Here is a 6,366-nt window from a genome sequence, read left to right on the forward strand (position 1 = left end):
TAGAAGCATGCAAAGTCCTATCATTTTTCTTTTTCTTCTTTTTAGAAGAACTAGGTGCATCTATATTATTTCTTTGAGAATCTTGCTCAATTCTCTTAGGATGACCTTCAGGATACAAAGGTTCCTGAGTCATTCTACCAGTCTAGTAGCCACTCTAATAGCATAATCATTATCTTTACTGTTCAATTCATTGAGCAAATCATTTTGAGCTTCAAGTACTTCTTCTACTTGAGTGGTAACCATAGAAGCATGTTTACTAATAAGTTTAAGTTCACCTTTAACATTAGCCATATAATCACCCAGGTGTTCAAGCATATTTGAATTGTATTTCAATTGTCTACCAAAATAAGCATTAAAGTCTTCTTTCTTAGCCATAAATTTATCAAACTCATCTAAGCATGGGCTAGCAAACTTATGGGCTGTTCGGTAATCCTCCCACTCCGTGTAATCTCAGGATCTGCGGAGCGCCTCCTTCCCCACTCTGCGATTTTGAACTGCCGCTCCTCCAGCTCCGGGAGCGGAGTTGTGGAGAGGAGGGAATCCTAACAGGCCTTTAGTAAATGGGATTACAGCTTTATCATATCTATAGAGAGAATTTACCTTTACTACCTGTGTCGGGTTATCAAGACCATGAGTTTCTTCAATAGGTAAAGGATTAAGATTATATGTTTCTTCAACAGTAGGTAAATTAAGACCATGCATTTCTTCAATAGGAGGTAAATTCTTAACATCTTCAGCTTCAATACCTTTTTCTTTCATAGATTTCTTTGCCTCTTGCATATCTTCAGGACTGAGAAATAGAATACCCCTCTTTTTCGGAGTTGGTTTAGGAATAGGCTCAGGAATTTGCTCCGAAGGTGTCCAATTATTTTCATTTGTCAACATATTATTCAATAGAATTTCAGCTTCATCAGGTGTTCTTTCCTTGAAAACAAAACCAGCACAACTATCCAGGTAATCTCTAGAGGCATCGGTTAGTCCATTATAAAAGATATCAAGTATTTCATTTTTCTTAATAGGATGATCAGGCAAAGCATTAAGTAATTGAAGAAGCCTCCCCCAAGCTTGTGGGAGACTCTCTTCTTCAATTTGCACAAAATTATATATATACCTTAAAGTAGCTTGTTTCTTATGAGCAGGGAAATATTTAGCAGAGAAGTAATAAATCATATCCTGGGGACTGCGCACACAACCAGGATCAAGAGAATTAAACCATATCTTAGCATCACCCTTTAATGAGAACGGAAATATTTTAAGGATATAGAAGTAACGAGATCTCTCATCTTTAGTGAACAGGGTGGCTATATCATTCAATTTAGTAAGATGTGCCACAACAGTTTCAGATTCATAACCATGAAAAGGATCAGATTCAACCAAAATAATTATATCAGGATCAACAGAGAATTCATAATCCTTATCAGTAACAAAGATAGGTGAAGTAGCAAAAGCAGGGTCAGGTTTCATTCTAGCATTTAGAGATTGCTTACTCCATTTAGCTAATAATCTTTTCAGTTCATTTCTATTTTGGCAAGACATAACCCTTATGAATAACAAGTGATTCTTCATCATCACTTTCATTAGTATCATCAGATTCAATATTTTCAATCTCTCTAGCCTTAGAAAGTTGTTCATCAAGAAAATCACTAAGTGGCATAGTAGTATCAGGCATAGAGGTAGTTTCATCTACGTATCATGCATAGCAGAAGTGGCATCATCAATAACATGCGACAAATCAGAACGAATAGCAGAAGCAGGTGTAGGTGTCACAAACTTACTCATAACAGAAGGTGAATCAAGTGCAGAGCTAGATGGCAGTTCCTTACCTCCCCTCATAGTTGAGGGATAGATCTTGGTTTTTGGATCTCTCAAGTTCTTCATAATGATAAGCAGATATAAATCTCAAGTGACTCAAAGAATAGAGCTATGCTCCCCGGCAATGGCGCCAGAAAATAGTCTTGATAACCCACAATTATAGGGGATCGCAACAGTTTTCGAGGGTAGAGTATTCAACCCAAATTTATTGATTCGACACAAGGGGAGCCAAAGAATATTCTCAAGTATTAGAAGCTGAGTTGTCAATTCAACCACACCTGGAAACTTAATATCTGTAGCAAAGTATTTAGTAGCAAAGTAATATGATAGTAGTGATAACGGTAACAAAAGGTAACGGTAGTAAAACCAATGTTTTTGGTATCTTGTAGTGATGATAGCAATAGCAACGGGAAAGTAAATAAGCGAAGAACAATATGTGGAAAGCTCGTAGGCAATGGATCGATGATGGAGAATTATGCCGGATGTGGTTCATCATGTAACAGTCATAACCTAGGGTGACACAGAACTAGCTCCAGTTCCTTGATATAATGTAGGCATGTATTCCGAACATAGTCATACGTGCTTATGGAAAAGAACTTGCATGGCATCTTTTGTCCTACCCTCCCGTGGCGGCGGGGTCCTTACGGAAACTAAGGGATATTAAGGCCTCCTTTTATTAGAGAACCGGAACAAAGCATTAACACATAGTGAATACATGAACTCCTCAAACTACAGTCATCACCGGTAAGTATCCCGATTATTGTCACTTCGGGGTTAACGGATCATAACACATAATAGGTGACTATAGACTTGCAAGATAGGATCAAGAACACTCATATATTGATGAAAACATAATATGTTTGGATCTGAAATAATGGCACTCGGGCCCTAGTGACAAGCATTAAGCATAGCAAAGTCATAGCAACATCAATCTCAGAACATAGTGGACACTAGGGATCAAACCCTAACAAAACTAACTCGATTACATGATAGATCCCATCCAACCCATCACCGTCTAGCAAGCCTACGATGGAATTACTCACGCACGGCGGTGAGCATCATGAAATTGGTGATGGAGGATGGTTGATATTGACGATGGCGACGGATTCCCCTCTCCGGAGCCCCGAACGGACTCCAGATCAGCCCTCCCGAGAGGTTTTAGGGCTTGGCGGCGGCTCTGTATTGTAAAACGCGATGATTTCTTCTCTCTGATTTTTTTCTCCCCAAAACTCAATATATGGAGTTGGAGTTGGCGTCAGAGAGGCAACAGGGGGCCCACGAGGTAGGGGGCGCGCCCCCACCCTCGTGGAGAGACGGTGGGCCCCCTGGCATTCATCTTTTGCAGGTATTTTTCTTATTTTCTGAAAAGTGGCTCTGTGAAGTTTTAGGTCATTCTGAGAACGTTTGCTCCTGCACATAAATAACACCATGGTAATTCTGCTGAAAACAGCGTCAGTCCGGGTTAGTTCCATTCAAATCATGCAAGTTAGCATCCAAAACAAGGGCAAAAGTGTTTGGAAAAGTAGATACGTTGGAGACGTATCAGGATGACGATATAGTTGCAAGTATTCGAGACTTGTATCGCTATTTCGAGATGATGACGAGAGACCACTTTCTGTTGGATGATGATTATGATGATGACATGATTTGATGAGACTATTTGTATGTGTATGCTATGATTACATTTGTATGTGTATGGTATGCTAGATATTATTGTATAAAGCCTGTACAAATACAAAAGAAATATGTAGAAAAAAACCCAGAAACTAATTAAACTAGCAGTAGCGAGGGGAATGAAATTAGCAGCAGCGTGCACTTAGCAGTAGGGCTGCTTATGTTAAAGTGCTATAGCTATTAATAGTAGCACATTTAGGTGAAGCACGCTATTGCTACCCATGTATAGCAGTAGCGCGGTCCAACCCACGCTACTGCTACAAGTTAGATGTAGTGTCGTATTAGTCGCTGATGTCGCTTGAAGCTACGTCAGTATTTCCCCAAAGAGGAAGGGATGATGCAGCACAACGGTGGTAGGTATTTCCCTCAGATATGAAACCAAGTGTATCGAACTAGTAGGAGAACCAATCAACACAACATAAACATCCCCTACACACAAATAACGAATACTCGCAACCCGACTGTTAAAGGGGTTGTCAATCCCTTTCGGGTAATGGTGCCAGAAATTGGTGCGTTGATGGGAGAAAGTTGTAAATATTGATAGATCGAATGCCAAATAAAATAAATTGCAAAAAGGTATTTTTATATTTCTGGATTTAATAGATCTGAAAATAAAAGCAAAGGAAAAGAGATCACAAAGGCAAATAATATGAGAAAGAGACCCGGGGGGCGTAGGTTTCACTAGTGGCTTTTCTTGAGAAAAATAGCAAATGATGGGTAAACAAATTACTATTGGGCAATTGATAGAACTTCAAATACTCATGAAAATATCCAGGCAATGATCACTACATAGGCATCACGTCCAAGATTAGTAGACCGACTCCTGCCTGCATCTACTACTATTACTCCACACAGCGACCGTTATCCAGCATGCATCTGGTGTATTAAGTTCATGGATAAACAGAGTAGTGCAATAAGAACGATGACATGATGTAGACAAGATCTATCTATGTAGAGATAGACCCCATTGTTATATCCTTAGTAGCAACGATACATACGTGTATGTCTGCGTTCTGGGAACGGGGGTCCCCAGACTTGCCTGCCTGTGGCCCACGGCGTGGCTCTGCGAGTGGGCCCGTACAGCCTGTCTTCACCAACAAGCGCTCAAGACCCTCGCGAGGGGCCAAGCATCGTGAGGCGGACGACACAAGACCTCCTTAGGAGCGTCCTCACCAGGTTTGCTCACGAGGGGCGGAGAGTTCAAGGCAAGGTAAACCTCGCGAGGTTCCAGTGACGTGAGCCATGATGATCAAGATCAGGCGGGCGCCAGCGCGCACAGTGTCCTTGTTTCCTCTTTGGTGCTAAGGAAGCAAACGCAAGCGCGGAGTACCGATGCGTCAAGCAAAGGTTTCCATATTAGTGCAACGAGACCAAGACCAGCAGGACGACAAGGCGGAGGTCACCATGGAGCCCAAGGTGGCGTCACCACCAGAGCCTTTTGCAAGCGAAGACTGCTTTTGTTAGAATAAGCTGTACTAGTTGTCCCCTTTCAAATTGGCCTTTGTTGGCTCCCTTCCCACTCTATATTTTGGGAGAGGACCAGGGCCTCTATAAATAGGATTAGCCACCACGGTAGAAGGGGGGACGGGCCTGGAACTCATTCAGCTCACCCTCACACCCACCAAGCACAAGAACACCTCTCCTCAGGAGGCTGTTCTTCCCCTTGCACTGTTCATCCTCAGCCCAAGAGGCAATCCACCACACCACACTGGAGTAGGGTATTACACCGCAACGGTTGCCTGAACCAGTATAAATCTTGTGTCCTTTGTGTTGCGAGTTCGTCAAGTTAGCCCGTGAGATCTTAGCGAAGCTAGGACATGGATCGGTAGGGGGTGATCTTCGCGCGCACCCCAGTGTTCGAACCTTGAGGGTTTCGCCGGAGCCCGAGATCCGACATTTAGCATGCCAGGTAGGGGTGCGCCGGAGTTTCCCTTCCGTTGCTCCGTGTCCCATTGCTCCATCGTCTCCATGGCAGACGCTCGTCGCACTCGCGTTGAGCGATGAGCTGCCCATGTTGTCTGCATCGCTCAGACGGCTCCCATCGGCGGGCCACCCCGTTGTTCTCCGTCGCTTGCCGCCAACGCCGCCACCGGCCCGGCGGGGAACAAGCAGCAAGCATCCTCGCTGCACCGCTCAGTGCGGCAAAACGGTCTAACCGCCACTCCATCGCTGACCCCAGCCGGTTCGTCATCCCACGCTCGTCACGGTCCCGTGGACGCGCAGGCCGCTCTGTGCATGGTGCGCGAGCTCCTGCGCTGCCACCTTGTCGACGACCTCTATGAGGACTGGATCGACCGCATCTCCGAGCTTGTCAGCGCCGCAGGGGGCTCCCCTGTGCCGTCCATCTCGCCGCCTCGCCCTTCGCCAGCCGCGGGCGGCGTGGCCCATGGAGCGGCTCCACCACCTCTGCCCCAAGACGGAGTCGTGGCACCTAGGCGCGCGGCCCCATGGTGCGACCTACCGCGTCTGGCGCCCGCGCAAGAAGAAAGAAGCTGCCAGGAAGTCCCTCGGCCGCGAGAAAACGCCCCCGTGCTCCCTACGCCACCATGACAAGATCGCGTGCTGCCTGCGGCGGCAGTGCACGGACCCCATCAAGGACAAGTTCTCCACCAGCGCAGAGTCCCGGTGACCACGACAGGCTGACGTGCCTTCACCCCTAAGCTGCATAGCGTCGCTTGGCCGAGCAAGTTCAAGCCGGATCCGCCTACTCGCTATGACGGCACCCCGACCCCGTAGAGTTCCTACAGCTCTATGAGCTGGGCATCGAGGTGGCCAACGGCGACGAGAAAGTCATGGCGAATTGGTTCCCTATGGATCTCAAGGATGGTGCCTGCTCCTGGCTCCTGAACCTGCCTCCAGGCTCAATCTCCTCCTGGAATG

Source organism: Triticum dicoccoides, chromosome 2A (assembly GCF_002162155.2).
Source record: "Triticum dicoccoides isolate Atlit2015 ecotype Zavitan chromosome 2A, WEW_v2.0, whole genome shotgun sequence".
In the NCBI taxonomy this organism is placed as follows: domain Eukaryota; kingdom Viridiplantae; phylum Streptophyta; class Magnoliopsida; order Poales; family Poaceae; genus Triticum; species Triticum dicoccoides.